The 15829-nt window shown below is 46.3% G+C and overlaps 1 protein-coding gene across 1 annotated transcript in view; it reads left to right on the top strand.

Moving 5' to 3' along the window:
* Positions 1 to 15829, top strand: part of MNAT1 (MNAT1 component of CDK activating kinase) — a 141465-nt gene that overhangs the window by 98242 nt on the left and 27394 nt on the right. The window lies entirely within an intron of this gene.

Raw genomic sequence — 15829 nt, 5'->3', positions numbered from 1 at the left:
CTGGTAGTTGTTGTTCTCTTTGACATCTGGTGGGTGCCACTACCAAGAAGGCCCTCTGCTTGGTTCCCTGTAACTTCACTTCTTGCAGCGAGGGAACAGCCAGAAGGCCCTCAGCGCTGGTTCTCAGTGTCTGGGCTGAACGATGGGGGTGGAGACACTCCTTCAGGTATGCTGGACTGAGGCCATTTAGGGCTTTAAAGGTCAGCACCAGCACTTTGAATTGTGCTCGGAAACGTACTGGGAGCCAATGTAGATCTTTCAAGACCGGTGTTATGTGGTCTCGGCAGCCGCCCCCAGTCACCAGTCTAGCTGCTGCATTTCCAGGTCACCTTCAAAGGTTAGTGTCTTGCCTCAGTAATGGACTAGATGAGAGCCAACAAACTGAAGCTCAGTAAGTCTGAGGCACTGTTAGTGGGTGGTTCCCCCCACTGTTAGTGGGGGTAGTGAGGCACCCAAGTGGGTGGGAGATTGCCTGCTCTTGATGGGGTTACACTTCCTCTGAAAGGGCAGGCTCGCAGCTTGGAGGTACGCCTGGATCCTGTGCTGTCGCTCGAGGCTCAGGTGGCCTCAGTGGCCCGGAGTGCCTTCCATCAGCTTCGCCTGGTGACCCAGCTATGCCCCTATCTGGACAGAGATAGCCTAACTACTGTTGTCTGTGCTCTGGTAACCTCAGGGTTAGATTACTTCAATGTGCTCTACGGTTCAGAAACTTCAGCTGGTGCAGAATTCAGCGGCCGGGTTACTCACTGGAGCAAGAAGGTTTGAGCATATTACACCGATCCTGGTCCGACTGCACCAGCTACCAGTTAGTTTCTGGGCCCAATTCAAAGTGCTGGTTTTGACCTATAAAGCCTTAAACGGCTGAAATCATCTTCTGAGGCCCTCCTTCATGTGCCTCCTCCTCGAGAGGTCCGGAGGGTGGCAACGTGAGAACAGGGCCTTCTCTGCAGTGGCTCCATATCTGTGCAATACTCTCCCCAGGGAAGTTCGCCTGATGCTTTCATTATACACCTTTAGGTGCCAGGCAAAAACGTTCCTTTTTAGGGATGTTTTTAATGTTTGGTGATTTATTGCATTTTAAATATTTTGTTGGAAGCTGCCCAGAGTGGCTGGCAAAACCTAGCCAGATGGGTGGGGTATTAATAATAATAAAATAATAACAATAACAATCAGGCCTTTGGTTGACCGGATTGGCATCCCACATTCTATACCCTTTTAAAATGTGGCTCTTTTTTGGGGGGGGGGGGGTTGTTGCTGTTATTATTGGGTCATTGTTCTTATTTTGATTTTATATATTGTAATCTTTTCTGTGAACCACCCTGAGACCTCTGGGTATAGGGTGGCATATAAATTCAAAAAACAAAACAAAACAAATAAATGACGCTGAATGTTGGAAGGTTCAGAACAGACAAAAGGAGGTTCTTCCCACGGCACAGTAAAACTTTGCAACTCGGTCTTGCGGGAGAGAAGTGAAGGCTGCCAACTTGAATGACTTTAACAGGAAACTAAAAGATTCTCCTAAAGATTTCAGAATAAGGCATTGCAAAGGAAGGTCAAGTATAGAATCAGCATAATTAGCAAGGGAATACTATCCTAGAATGCTATCCTAAACACAGAATGTGTCCGTGGTTCATTATATTCAGCAACCAGGTTCAAAAACGCACAGCCATCACCTTGCAGGAGATTGGGTGGGTTGAGGGCGATGCTGCTTTCCGTCATTCTCATTTTGCCCCAGGATACTTTTGGGCCCCCGCATTATAAGTATTAGTTGTGGCGGGTGGGAGAGCAGCCTTCCTTTTGGCCCTGGTGCTTGGAGACTAGGTGGCAGAGGGCCGTTCTCAAACGTGTGCCAGCCCTGACACCAGCAGATGTCTCACTGACAGTGCTGTTCTTCAAGGGCTTCAGAGTCTGTGGACAACAGTTTCACGGCCAGTTTATAGCAGAAACTGGGGGGGGGGGGGGCATAATAGCAATCCTTAATCCAGGGCCTGGCCTCATCCATCCGCTGGTCCCAGTAGCCTTTGTCCTTCTAGGTGATGAGCTGAGACCAAATGTGGATCCTTTCATATGCAACAAAGCAGTTCAGGAGATCCGTTCCTCACTCTTTGCTTCTTTGGGTAGGAAAGGCAGGATATAAAGGTAACAGATAAGCAGTAATAAGTATTGCAAATAATCACTAAACTGGTGAAGGAATTAACCTATGATGTCATTGTGTAGGGTTTGCTTTGGTTTCTTGAGGGTCTGCCCCAACTGTTTTATTTGAGGAGCCCTTTACATTTTGGGTTTCACATCTTCTCACTATCTGGTGTATCAGGTTATTAGAGGCAAATGTTAATTAGCTTTCCCAGCCCTGGCGCAGCCTGAGCTTGCAAACGCCACCTGTTAGCAGAACAGCTGCTTGGGCCTCCAAAGCCCCGGGATTTCGAATGACGAGTTGCAATGTGTGGCGGTAAGGAATGGGCCTCTCATTCCGCATCAGGAATCTCTCAGCTCTTGGCATTTCGTGTTTTCCACTAGAGTTTTGAGAACCGGCTTTCGGCAGCCAAACATGAAACAGCCTCCCTGTGTCATGCTTGCTGGCACACGGCCTGAAGTCATCATGTGACATTCGCTGTTTGTTAAATGTCCTTGCTCTTGCCTAAAAGCAGTACATGTAGCAAATACCGTATTTTTCGCTCTATAGGACGCACCAGACGATAAGACGCACCTAGTTTTGGGGGGGAGGAAAACAAGGAAAAAAAAAATGGAATCCCAGAAGCCAGAATAGCAAGAGGGATCTGGCTTCTGGGATACCGTGTGGCTGTTCTGGCTTCTGGGATGACCACGCCAAGCCTCTTCAGGGCAGCGGGATGAAGGCTCCCCCTACCTGGAAGAGGCTGCGCGGGGCTAAGGGCAGAAGCCAGGACAGCAAGCGGGATCGCTGTGTTGCGATCTCACTTGCTGTCCTGGCTTATAGGATAGCTGCACGCACCCTCTCTCAGGCAGCGGGATGAAGGCTCCCCCTGCCCGAAGAGGCTGCGTGTGGCTAAGGCAGAAGCCAGGACAGGCACGTCGCTGAAGGGACGCTGCGCAGAGAGGGAGAACTGTGCAGCGCCCCTTCAAGCGAAGCTGGAGAAGGAACAGAAGGAGTCCCTTCTGTTCCTCCTCCGGCTTCGCAGCTCTACCTCTCTGCGCAGCGCCATTCACTCCATAAGACGCACTCACATTTCCCTTTACTTTATAGGAGGAAAAAAGTGTGTCTTATGGAGTGCGTCTTACGGTAACTAACATGGGTAAGAGACTATGAGCCAAAAGGCACACCCTGATGATTTTGCTAGCTGTTGTGGGTATCTGCATCAGGACCTCAAGACCCTAGGTGAGGAGACGGGGAGCCAACGTGAGACACCCCACATGTCGCTGGACTGCAGCTCTCATCATTTCTGATGATTTGCCCTGTTGGCGGGATTAGTTGGAGTTGGCATCCAGTGCCACCTGGAAGGCGCAGTGTTAGAAACTCAGCTATATAAACTGGGCGCCAAGTGGCTCTTTAATCCAAGGTTCCAGTCGCCAAAATGGAATGCCTGGTTGCCATTTTGGGGCAAGACAGCTCTGAAGTCTTGTGTTTTATATGATGGACTGTCGGTGATTGATTTTCATTAAACATCTGGCTAGTTCAGATGATGACCTTGAGCTAGCTTTCTCCCGATTGAAGTTCAGGGTGTTTGAGAACCAGGACATTCGCAGGGAAAACAAAATCCTTGTTTACAAAGTTGTAGTACTACCAACCTTACTGTACTCTTGTGAAACATGGACCATTTATAAACACCGTCTCCAACTCCTTGAAAGATTCCATCAACAGTGTCTCCAAAATTTGTACACATCACTTGGGAAGACAGGTGAACTAATGCTAGTGTACTGGAAGAAGCAAAGATCACCAGTGTTTTAGCAATGATTCTTCAACATCAACTTTGTTGGACTGGTCATGTTGTTTGGATGCCTATTTTATCGTCTTCCAAAGCAACTACTCTACTCCGAACTTAAATATGGAAAACATAATGCTGGTGGTCAACAAAAGAGGTTTAAAGGCTCTCTCAAGGCAAATCTAAAAAAAGTAGTGTAAACACAGACAACTGGGAAACACTGGCCTGTGAGTGCTCCAGTTGGACAACAGCCTTTACCAAAGGTGTCATGGGCTTTGAAGATGCTTGAACTCAGGACGAAAGGGAGAAATGCGCTAAGAGGAAAACAGGTGTGGCGAATCCACACCGTGATCAACTCCCGCCCAGAAACTGATGTCCCCACTGTGGAAGGACGTGTGGATCCAGAATTGGCCTCCACAGCCACTTAAGACCTTGTTCATGGAAGACAATCTTACTCAGCTATGAGTGATCCCCAAAGAAAGGAGAGAAGAAGGTGAAGAGCTTTGAGAACTTAAAGAAGAAAAGTCCCTTGATCCAGGGACAGTCCATATATATTGATTGGCCTATTCTAACCTCTTTTTATGAATGGTGACATTCATAATGTAGGGATAGTCTTCACAATTGTGAGTAGGGCAGTGGGGTGTGGTAAGTGAAGACAAGCGACAACAATTCACTATAGTGTTGTTCACCGATCCTGCTCAGGATGCACAGAAAAAGCATTTTGGTTCCTGAAATTCATTCTGATTGTGCAAATAAAATTTAACAGACAGAATTCTACAAGAAGTGTGTGAAAACAGTTAAGATCCAAGGATCCCTAGCATGAACCTCCAGGTGGTGGAGATGTCAAGCGCCCTCCTGGCACCTGCACTTGGTCAATAGCCAGGTGCAAGATGCGCCTGGTGTCCATCTAATTTCGAACACTCGGAAAGCCTCATATTGGCTGTTCTTGCTCCAGAGCTTCGTTCATTCTTTTTATATCCTGCTCTTTTCCCCAAGAGCTCAAAGGAGTGTACATGGTCCTCTCTTCTCTTGTCCCTGCCCCACCCCCGCTTGCCAATTTTATCCTTGAAACAACCCTATGAGGTAGGTGAGGCTGAGAAACTGTGACTGGCCCAAGGTCATCAAGGGGGTGGGGTTTATTGATTTGAGTGTGTGTGTGCGTGTTGTTCTCGTTTTTATTGTGCATTTTGAGTTTTTATCTTGTACAGTGGTACCTCTGATTGTGAACGGGATCCGTTCCGGAGGTCCGTTTGCAACATGAAAAGAGCGCAACCCGCAGGTTGTGATTTGCCACTTATGTGCATGCGCGTGATGTCATCTTGCGCTTCTGCGCATGCGCGAGCGGCGAAACCTGGAAGTAACCCTTTCCGGTACTTTTGGGTCGCCGCGGTACGTATCCTGAAGGAACGTAACATGAAGCGGACGTAACATGAGGTATGACTGTCTTTTTGTGTTGCGAACTGTCTTGAGATCTTACAGATGAAGGCCAGCATAGAAAATGAATGAATGAATGGGTGAGTAGAGATTTGAACCCGGGTCTCCCAGGTCCCAGTCCAGGACTCTAACCACTACACTACAACACTGGCTCCATCACCCATGGCCCCGTAGCTAAGGCCCTAAGAGTTCTGTTCCTCCCCACCTGGCTATTCAGCGAAAGGTACGGTGATTTTGCTGATAAGGCTGCAGCAAGTCCGCTGTGAAAGGATATTAGACAGGCAGAAATATATTTTTGAAAGACCCATCTCATGAAATGCCCTGAAAGTAATAAACAATGTCTCCAAAAATCAATAGAAAATGCTACCAGAAGTAATTTTTTCAGAAAGCTACAGGACAAAAGTAATACGCTGCACTGGCAGCAAAAAGGGGTGGGTGGGTGGGAAGGGGGGGACGGACCCAGAGGGTGGGGGGAAGGGAGTCCTTTGCTCCTGAGACTTGAAGAAGCTGAGGTCTGCACATCGCTTTGTGAAACTGGCTAGTAAGCAATAAATTGGAGTAATCAAGTTGCAATATTATTTTAGGAATGTGAAGTTTTTGCTGTAGCCGATGACTAACAGCGATATTTGTTTAAAAAGGGGGGAATGAACAAACAGCAAAGTGAAATGGCGCCAGTCTTGATGTTCTAATGCAGTGGTTTTCAAGCCAAGGTTCCAAAGGAATCCTGGGGTTCCATGGAGACGTGTCAAGGATTCCTCAAGGAGTCAGTAGCGTTGAACAGACTTTCCTGGCTGCTCAGGACTCCTACCCCAGCCAAGCTGTTCACCCCTGTGTTGCACAGCCATGGGGGACTACCAGATGCACCCCACGGGTTCACTTGGTTCATGCAAGGTGACAATGAGGCCCAGCGCACTTGTGTTCCCTTCAACGTGCCCCAGAATCTGTGGGTGGGCAGGTGGCAGATGCACACAGGTGTGTCTCTCCCTGTGTGTAGAGGCACTGTTGTGCCAGATGCGCGCAGGTTTCTTGGCAGAATAGTTGCTATGGAAGGGATTTCCTGAAGCTAGAGAATGTAGAAACTTGCAGATCTTGCACGTGGACAAGATGATGATGATGATGATGATGATGATGATAATAATAATAATACTACAAAATTTTCTTTATACCCCACCCTCCCCAGCCAGAGCCGGGCTCAGGGTGGCTAACACCAGTAAAATTACAGTAAAAACATAATAGGGGAAAAAAACCCAATTTAAAGTACAGGTTAAAATGCAATTTAAAATGCAGCCTCATTTTAAAAGTAGTCCATGAAAAGATGGCAGGGCAAAGGAGAGAAAGGGAAAAGTTTAGTATTAAATGGGTACAAGTAAGAGCTCCAATAAAACGCTGCTTGTTCAGGGTTCTAAGCAGATAACCACACCCTATTCCAGAATACTCTATTCCACTTCCTGCCCTCCTGTTCCGTCCACCATCCCCCTTGACAGCCATCATTTAGTGCCCGCTGAGTGTGCTTAGTCCTGACTGAATGTTTTTTGCCCTCTTAATTCCGCCCCCCCCCCAAGAAAAATTGTTTATAGGCACATGCACACACTCTTCTGAAAACCTCCCTCTTGTGTGTGAATAGTCTTTTAGTCAAATAAATTTGTGTAGCCAAAACATTTGCTTATCACATTTTATGAACAGGGTAGCGGTGTTGATGACTGAAGCTTTCTGTCACTTTCTTGTTTGTGTCTTACTTGGAAAGAAGAACAAAATCATTTTAACACGTTGCCTATGGTTTTTGTGAAATACAGCAGAATATTTTCTGTTGCGGGATAAAAAGAAGGATTGCAATATCCATGCGACTCCCAAGTGGCACCGCTCTCTCTCTCTGGCACTGCCAATTACACTAATTTGCTCCAGACGAGATGGAAACACAAGTTAATGTTTTGCCAATGAGGGCTGAGTTTTCCCAGTGCTAAGTGCTGAATGAGGTTCCCAAGACTGCTCTGTTGGCAGCTGAGATTTTCCTATGCTACTAACGTAAGGTTATCCTTTTTATGTATTTAGATAAATATTCCCGTCCGCTCCACTTTTGAGTAGCCATCTGGCGCTCTTTTGGAATCCAAAGTTTGTGTTGGGTGGTTCTATTGACTCTTCCACCTTAGAGCGGATCAATATGCCTAGCATTTTACAAAGTAGGATCTCAGCCATGCTGGGGCTTCCACCCTTGCTCTGCCATTTAGTTACACACTGGGGAGCCAGTGTGGTGGAGTGGTTAAGAGTGGTAGTCTCATAATCTGGTGAACTGGGTTCGCTTCCCCGCTCCTCCACATGCAGCTGCTGGGTGACCTTGGGCTAGTCACACTTCTTTGAAGTCTCTCAGCCTCACTCACCTCACAGAGTGTTTGTTGTGGGGGAGGAAGAGAAAGGAGACTGTTAGCCACTTTGAGACTCCTTAGGGTAGTGATAAAGCGGGATATCAAATCCAAACTCCTCCTCCTCCTCCTCCTCCTCTTCTTCTTCTTCTGTTTTTTGCATTCTGAAGCACCTTAGTGAAATGAGACTAAAACTACTGTAGACCAGCAACAACAGTGAAAAACGGACAGAAAGAACAACAACAAACTGTTAATATTTTATTGTAAACTGCCTAGAGGCTATGGCAGGGATGGAGAACTGGATCCATATGTCCTCCAAGCCCACAGGCCACTTTGTCAAACACGTGACATCACAGTGATGCCATAGGAAATGCTCCTTTGCCCACATGGGTTGATTTCAAGTTGCACAGCCAAAGGAAGTATTTCCTTGTGCTGCTTGCTGTTAGCACTGATCAGCGCTGACAAGGAACAATCAGGAACATGCTTCAAGGCACCCAGTTGTTCCTTTGTAGCTGTGTCTTTACCTGCCCCACCTTTGACAGCTCATACAATGTCAGGTGTGGTGCACTTGGGCGTGGTTTGGGGGAAATGGCCTTGTGGCCAAACTGGGGTCCCCGCTGGGCCTAATTTGTCTCATGAGCTACAGGTCCTATCTACATCACTGAGCTATTGTGATAGGCATCTGACACGTTTAATGAAGCATCAGTATCAAATGGGAAGTGACTTCAGATTACAGGCCAAAAGCCATTTGGTAGAATACTGTTTTCATCTTGAATCAAAATAACATCAAAGGAAGGACTGAACAGAGAGTGGCACAGCCACTCTCCCAGAGTTGAATGACATGGCCATTGCAGACCAGCCAGTCTTCCATCAGTGGCGAAACATAGAGCAGGACCTCACCCAAAGAACATGGTGATCAGCGGGTTCATTTCGGAGAAGGTCCTTCAAGTATCCGGGTCCTAAACTGTTTAGGGAAGTGTTCTCCAGGCTCATTCTCCTCCAGTTTTGGACTACAATTCCTATCAGCCCCAGCCAGGGACATCCAAAGTATCTTGAAGATAGCACGTTTGAGAAGGCTGGTTTAGGGCATTGAAGGTGGTGTGGTAGATCAACCATTTGAATTTTGGTTCAGAAACTATTTTAAGCCTCCGTAACTGCTTAAAAAGTGGAGGTCATAGCATGCGCTGCTTCTTCACTGCCATGTTTTGCACCACTTTTTCAAAGGAACCTCCACTAATTCAGCTTGGATGTGGCTAGGACTGTGTCTGTTGTGATGTTCTTCTGGCTTTTATCGGCCTGCTGCGATTTGTATGCTGTGTTGGGTTTTCTTCTTTATTGTACTTTTTGTGGTTTTATTGGAAGCAACGTTGAGAGCCATGATTGAAGACTGGCCAATAAATAAACAAGTAAGGCATGAGTGGCAGTGGCCAAATCAGTCTTCTCCTTGCAGCTGTCGTACTAGCTTAAGCCGAGCAAAAGCACTCCTAGCCACAGCTGCTATCCGAGGATCCAAGCTGAAATGGAAATCACGAGTCTTTCCAGGCAGAAATGCAAGGCTGGGGGACCTGTGGCCCGACAGATGCTGTTGGACTACGGTTTGCACCATCCCATACCATTTCCCATGCCGGTTGGGGCTATGGGAGTTGTAGTCCAACCAATGGCTTCAAGTTAGAAGAAAACAGATTCTGAGTAAACACCAGGAAACACATTCTGGCAGTAAGAGCTGTTTGAGAGTGGAATGGTCTCCCTTGGGAGGTTGTGGACTCTCCTCCCTTGCAGGTTTTGAAGCAGAGGTCGGACGGCCATCTGTCAGGGATGCTTTAACTGAGATTCCTGCGTTGCAGGGGATTGGACTAGATGACCCTTGGGGTCCCTTCCAACTATGTTGTTGTTGTTTAGTCGTTTAGTCATGTTCGACTCTTCGTGACCCCCTGGACCAGAGCACGCCAGGCACTCCTGTCTTCCACTTCCTCCCGCAGTTTGGTCAAACTCATGCTGGTAGCTTCAAGAACACTGTCCAACCATCTCGTCCTCTGTTGTCCCCTTCTCCTTGTGCCCTCCATCTTTCTAGCATCAGGGTCTTTTCCAGGGAGTCTTCTCTTCTCATGAGGTGGCCAAAGTCTTGGAGCCTCAGCTTCAGGATCTGTCCTTCCAGTGAGCACTCAGGGCTGATTTCCTTAAGAATGGAGAGGTTTGATCTTCTTGCAGTCCATGGGACTCTGATTCTATGATCATCAGGAGGACCACAAGATCACCAGCCAGTGGCATCATGAAAGTGGTGCAAAAGACAGAATTTGGGACCCGGAGCTTTCTCTGAATCAGTACGACTTGCTACTCCATGGTTGAACAAATGGTTCACACCATGAGATGAGCCCAATGAACCTGCCGCTTCCTCCTCCTCCTCCTCCTCCTCCTCCTCCTCCTTGTCCTACCTCTACACAGCACTTGGGAAGAGAATGTGAAAAATATGTTTAATTCAGTTTCCATATGGATAGCACTATGGAAGAGCAAGCATTGGGATGATTCAATAGGCATCAACAAATAACAGTGAAATTGTCCCAGGCCAGCAGTGGAGAGAGAATCAGGTGCAGAAGCTGGGCTACTGCACATATTGGGAACGAGGTGCAGATACACATCTGGCGGGAGATGTGCAACCACCTCACAGTCCCTTGCCCCTTTGAGCAGACTGGATGGGCCTTCTGATGGGTTCGTGGACTCCTCTCCAGGGACACCCAGCGTTGCCGAAAAGATGAGTTCCGCACGGCAGGAGCTGGATCACAACTCCTGATTTCTAGGCATGGGTTTATTTGGCCTTCGTGGATGTTTGGAGTGACCCCGCTTTGATGGTGAGGTGGTGGCTTGGAACCAACGCGAGCCTGTTTTCTTTCCAAATAACGAGGGAAGCAGATAGCGGAGGCTTGGCCAGCTGAACGGCAACCAAGGACAGCAACGTGGCCTCCTGCAGGAAGCCCGGAGCTGTTTGGAGAAGTTGGGACGTTTCTGGCAAGAGGTCTTCTGGGCTTTTCAAACGGCACCCCGCAGTATATGGAGCTTTCTCCCCTTTTCTCTTCAAGGAGCACTTCTGTCAAGGTCGTTAACGGAATATGTTAGGAGCGGGCCGCTTATGAAACAGAATTTTTCTCCTTCCTGTCCGCCCACCTGTGGGCCTAGTGTGGGTTCTGTAGCTGTTAACGGCCCCGGGAGGATGATAAAACCCAAGAATATGGAAAATGTATAAAGGAGGGGTGGGGGGGAAAGGAAGCCTACACCAGACCGTGCAGTTACTTATATTCCAAGTTGGCTTCAGCTGCGCATGTTACCACTAAATTAACCTCAAAAGCCTGGACCTGACAGGAGAATGTCCCCAGTAATTGTTTTTGTTGGCGTTCGGCTTCAGAATTAACTCATTGATCTCACATGAGCCGGTGTGCTCTGAATGCTTCTCCAGTAATATGTGCTTTCCCCGACCCTTCACTTTTTTTAAAAAAAAGCAATCATGGAAAAAAACGTTTCTGCTCTGAGCAGTTGTCAAACAAGCTTCTTTCATTGACAATCAGACACAGGGCAGCTGAAGGGGATTGTTTAGTCTAGAGTAAATACTCCAGAGATTACAAGGTCACTGTAGGAAATGTAATTATACCATTTTATTCTGGAATAGTCTCTGGGTTTTTGTGTATGTTGTAGGAGGGTAGCAAGGCCTACTGAATGCTTGGCCTTAGTGTTTTGCTGAAGTTCCGGACAGCCACTTTTCAATGGCCAAAAGCGTTGGAAATTCAGGGCAAGACAGGAATGGGTTTATGGTACGTTGGGTAGGATGGCGCTGAAAAGCTAGTGGCTTTCAAAGCATCTTCCAAGGCATTTTGATGGCTCCTTTGAAATTTTATGAAAAGATCATCATGGAATGGTGGTGCTATCAGGGCAGGACTTTGGGGCAGAAGTTCAGCTGCCACCCCTACAGAACGAGCAGGAGGGCCCCCCACTGCAACTGGGCTAAACATTATCATCTAAATTGGGGGCAGGAAAACCAAGTCAATATGCCCTTGTATTCACAGGTGAGCTTTTGACCCAGTGGATGCTCTGCTAACTGGAGGGGAAAGGAGGCGATTTTGGCCAATTCCCCTCTCCTCCCTGCATCTCCCGCCACCTCTTAAAACCACCCTTTGGGACAGGGTAGAGGTGGTTTGGGGGGGCATAGTGGGAAGAGTGAACCCCTTCCTCTTCCATTAACAAAGGTGTCGGCGGGAGCAAAAGCTTTTCCATGAGCGCAAGGGCACCCGTTGGACTCCCCGCTAAGATGGCAAAAACGTTGCTCCACCTCCTGCAACCTTCCTCCTCCTGCACTTTGAGAAGCCCAGTTTGAGAGTCCTTTGGCAATAAAAGAATTTTCCAGTCTTCAAAAAGTTTCAGGTGTCCGTATCATTCAGACAGTAGCCTCCCTGTTGTAAGCTTTCCTTCCTTAGTGGCATGTTCAGAGGTAGTATTTTCTCTTTGGGAAGAGCTTTCTTACAAACGCAGCATGTTATGTTCTTTATGTTGGGGAGAGAGATGTCTCTGTTGCTCTGCCACACGGAGAGCTGGTTGACCAATAAATACACTTAGGCACCGGGCATAAAGCAGTCTTTCATTTAGCGCGATCGCAAGCCTGGAGATCTAAATTGTACTGTGTTTGTGCCAAGGGCAAAGTAGCTGGTTCCTTAATACAAAATCAAGGAGAAGAAACCTGCTGGATCAGCTCAATGGCTCATCTAGTTGTTGAGGATTCTGTTCCACCTTAAGGAACAGGCATGTGGAATTGTTGCATGTCACATGTCTGTTTACATTTCAGCACAGCTTGCTGGGTACTTCCGTTTTGTGTATAGCTTTTGCTTATGCTGTTTTGCTTTGGATATGAAGGAGATCAGACATGTCTCCCTTTGTCCTGATCTACGCTGAATAAACCTGCTTGTAAATATGCTCACACAGCCTCTCGTGCCGCTTCTGTTTGTGCAGCGTTTGCTCTGCTGCATAGCGTGCTCAGTCTTCTAAAGCCTGGGGCCACAGATTTATGCTGCACCAAGGACCGGAGTTTGCCCGGCACACCGGCTGGTGGGCTGGAGCCAGCTGGGGGCCTGCCAATTGCCCCCGTTTCCTTAGGTGCTTGCCAACACTAGTCCCAACACCCCCCTGTTCTTACACTGGCCAGCCAGATGTCTGTAGGAAGTCCTGAACCAGGACCTGAGTGCAACATATCTCTCTCCACTTCTAAATCCCAACAAGTCACAATCAGAGGAAGAACATAGTTGCCAATGGCTAGTAGCCATTGATCGCCTTACCCTCCACGAATTTGCCCATTCCTCTTTTAAAGCAAAAAAAAGCAGACACATCACCTTGCCAACAAAGGTCCGTATAGTTAAAGCTATGGTTTTCCCAGTAGTGATGTATGGAAGTGAGAGCTGGACCATAAAGAAGGCTGATCGCCGAAGAATTGATGCTTTTGAATTCTGGTGCTGGAGGAGACTCTTGAGAGTCCCATGGACTGCAAAAAGATCAGACTTGTCCATTCTGAAGAAAATCAGCCCTGAGTGCTCACTGGAAGGAAAGATCGTGAAGCTGAGACTCCAGTACTTTGGCCACCTCATGAGAAGAGAAGACTCCCTGGAAAAGACCCTGATGTTGGAAAGATGGAGGGCACATGGAGAAGGGGATGACAGAGGACGAGATGGTTGGGCAGTGTTCTCGAAGCTACCAGCATGAGTCTGACCAAACTGTGGGAGGCAGTGGAAGACCGGAGTGCCTGGTGTGCTCTGATCCATGGGGTCATGAAGAGTCAGACACGACTAAACGACCAAACAACAACAAATTGGTGGCTACCACTGCTTCTTATTAGAGCGAGTTTCCTAGTTTAACCTTGTCTGTCTTGAATCTTCCAACATTTAGCATCACTGCACGCCTCCAACTTCTAGCATTATGAGAGAGGAATGAAAAATTCACTCTACTAATAACTGAAGTGGTTGCTCCACTATGTCTTGGTAAAGCAAAGGTGTATTTGTGTTTGTGTGTTTTTTTTATTTGGCTTTAATACCTTCAAACAAATTCCAGGCAGTTAGTAAGTAAATACAGTTCCTGGCCTTGCCTGCAATGTCAAGAAATGTGTTTTTTGAGTTTTGGACTCGGAACGTCTCAAAGTCTTGTAATGTTTCTAATAATAAAATAATGACTTGAACATATGCAGAATTTACAGATTAGCCATTGTCAAGGCTAGAAGGTAACACGGCTGTATTTTTGTTCCTTTGCGCAACTGGCTTTAAATGTAAAAACATAAATCCTACCTCGTTGGAGAGGAGACGGCAGGGTGGTGTGGTTTTCATTTGCTATAATTTCCTGTGAGACACTGTTCCAAACAAGGCCTACCTTTTTGCAAGACAATGCAGTTTTGCCTTCAGCAGCATGCATCTGAAATATTTGAAACTTGTTTAGGCAGCCTTGGGTATATCGTACAATCTCGGTGAATGTGTTTAATAAAGCGTGGTGAGGTCTGAAATAATTTTTGAATTATTTCACAGTAAAATCACAAGTTAAATCAGCTCCCCCCCCCTTGCAGTCATAAATGTCGCCAATCTCCTTTCTACCTTGCTCCCTTCCCTATGCTTTTGCATGCCACTGCAAAATCAATTGTGTAACTTTTTCTCCACTTCACCTTACACACACACACACACCAAAAAATCCCTGGGTTGTACATTACTGAGCTGTAGGAACTCTATACTTCTGCAACTTGTCAGAATCAAGTTTTAGTTAATAGATATTTTTCAGTGATGTAATGGGAAACGTTTGGCAGAGAGACAGAATATAATGGACTGTGATTAATGTTTTAATAAGCACTTTTGCTCTTACTTATGATGCAGAGGTGAAATGTTTTCCTGCTCTAGATTGATAGACCTGTAGCAGGTGTGTGTACACAATCTTTTTCTTAAAAAAGAAAAAAAAACCACTAAAAAAATAAAGCTGAACGCTTTAATTTGTTTTTGCTTTTTAAAAAATGGGTTCTTAGTCTTAAAAAAAAAATTTCCCCAGCAATATTGATGTCTATGAAAGTGTACCTTCCAGAGACTTTTTCCACTACCTAAAGTAATTGCATTTAACAAAACAAAGCAAAACCAAAAAGCTCACACAGTAAAAAGATTTGTTTGAAAATACCTCAAAAGAGAGTCAGAGCGTTAGGTTGATGATAATAACTGGTTCTGATTTATTGTCAGTTCTTGGGTTTGCGTTTGCTTTGCTTACTTTGGTTGACTTTTCATTATAGAAATTGTATTTTCTGGATTTTTAAATATGTTTCTGTTAATTCATTCTTCGGTTAACATTTTCCCCAGCATCCATCACTCCTAGTATAAATGTCTGTGGATGGTTTGGCGAGCAATGTTAAGAGTAAGGGTCAGGAAGTCCTTCATTTTGGAAAAGCTAAGTCTGTCGTTCAGCTCCTCCACTGAATGAAAAATGTCTCTGATCTGTGTTGTATTTTGCAAACCTTTAGAAATTAGGCACGCCAGGTTCAGGGGGAGCAGAGAGGTGTGTTGTCCACTCCTTATATCTCAGCTCTTCATGTTTCGTGTTTTTCAATACAGTGGTGCCTCGCAAGACAAAAAGAATCTGTTCCGGGAGTCTTTTCGTCTTGCGGTTTTTTCGTCTTGCGAAGCAAGCCCATTGACGGAGTAGCGCTATTAACGCTATTGGCGATTTAAGGGCTAAAAACGGCTTTTTAAGGCTTGGGGGATTAGCGGTTTTGCTGCTAAAATGCTTTTAGCAGCTTAACAATTCAAAATAAGGGGTTTTGGAGCGAAAAAAAATCACAAGAATTTTCGTCAATTTTCGTCTTGCGAAGCAAGACCATAGGGAAATTCGTCTTGCGAAGCGCCTCTGCAAACGGAAAACCCTTTCGTCTTGCGGGTTTTCCATCTTGCGAGGCATTCGTCTTGCGGGGCACCACTGTATATGAAATATATGCATTTTTCAGTATATGAAATACATTTCAATATATGAAATACCTTGCATATTTCAGTTTGCATGTTCAGCACGCATGCATATTCCTCAGGATGCTTCCCTATCCCGTTATAATGTTATGTAACGAAGGGACCACAAGTTTTGTTGCATTCAACTAATGGG

This window comes from Podarcis tiliguerta (genome assembly GCF_965153285.1).
Source record: "Podarcis tiliguerta genome assembly, chromosome: 1".
In the NCBI taxonomy this organism is placed as follows: Eukaryota; Metazoa; Chordata; class Lepidosauria; order Squamata; family Lacertidae; genus Podarcis; species Podarcis tiliguerta.
This window is presented reverse-complemented; position numbering and strand designations above follow the sequence as displayed.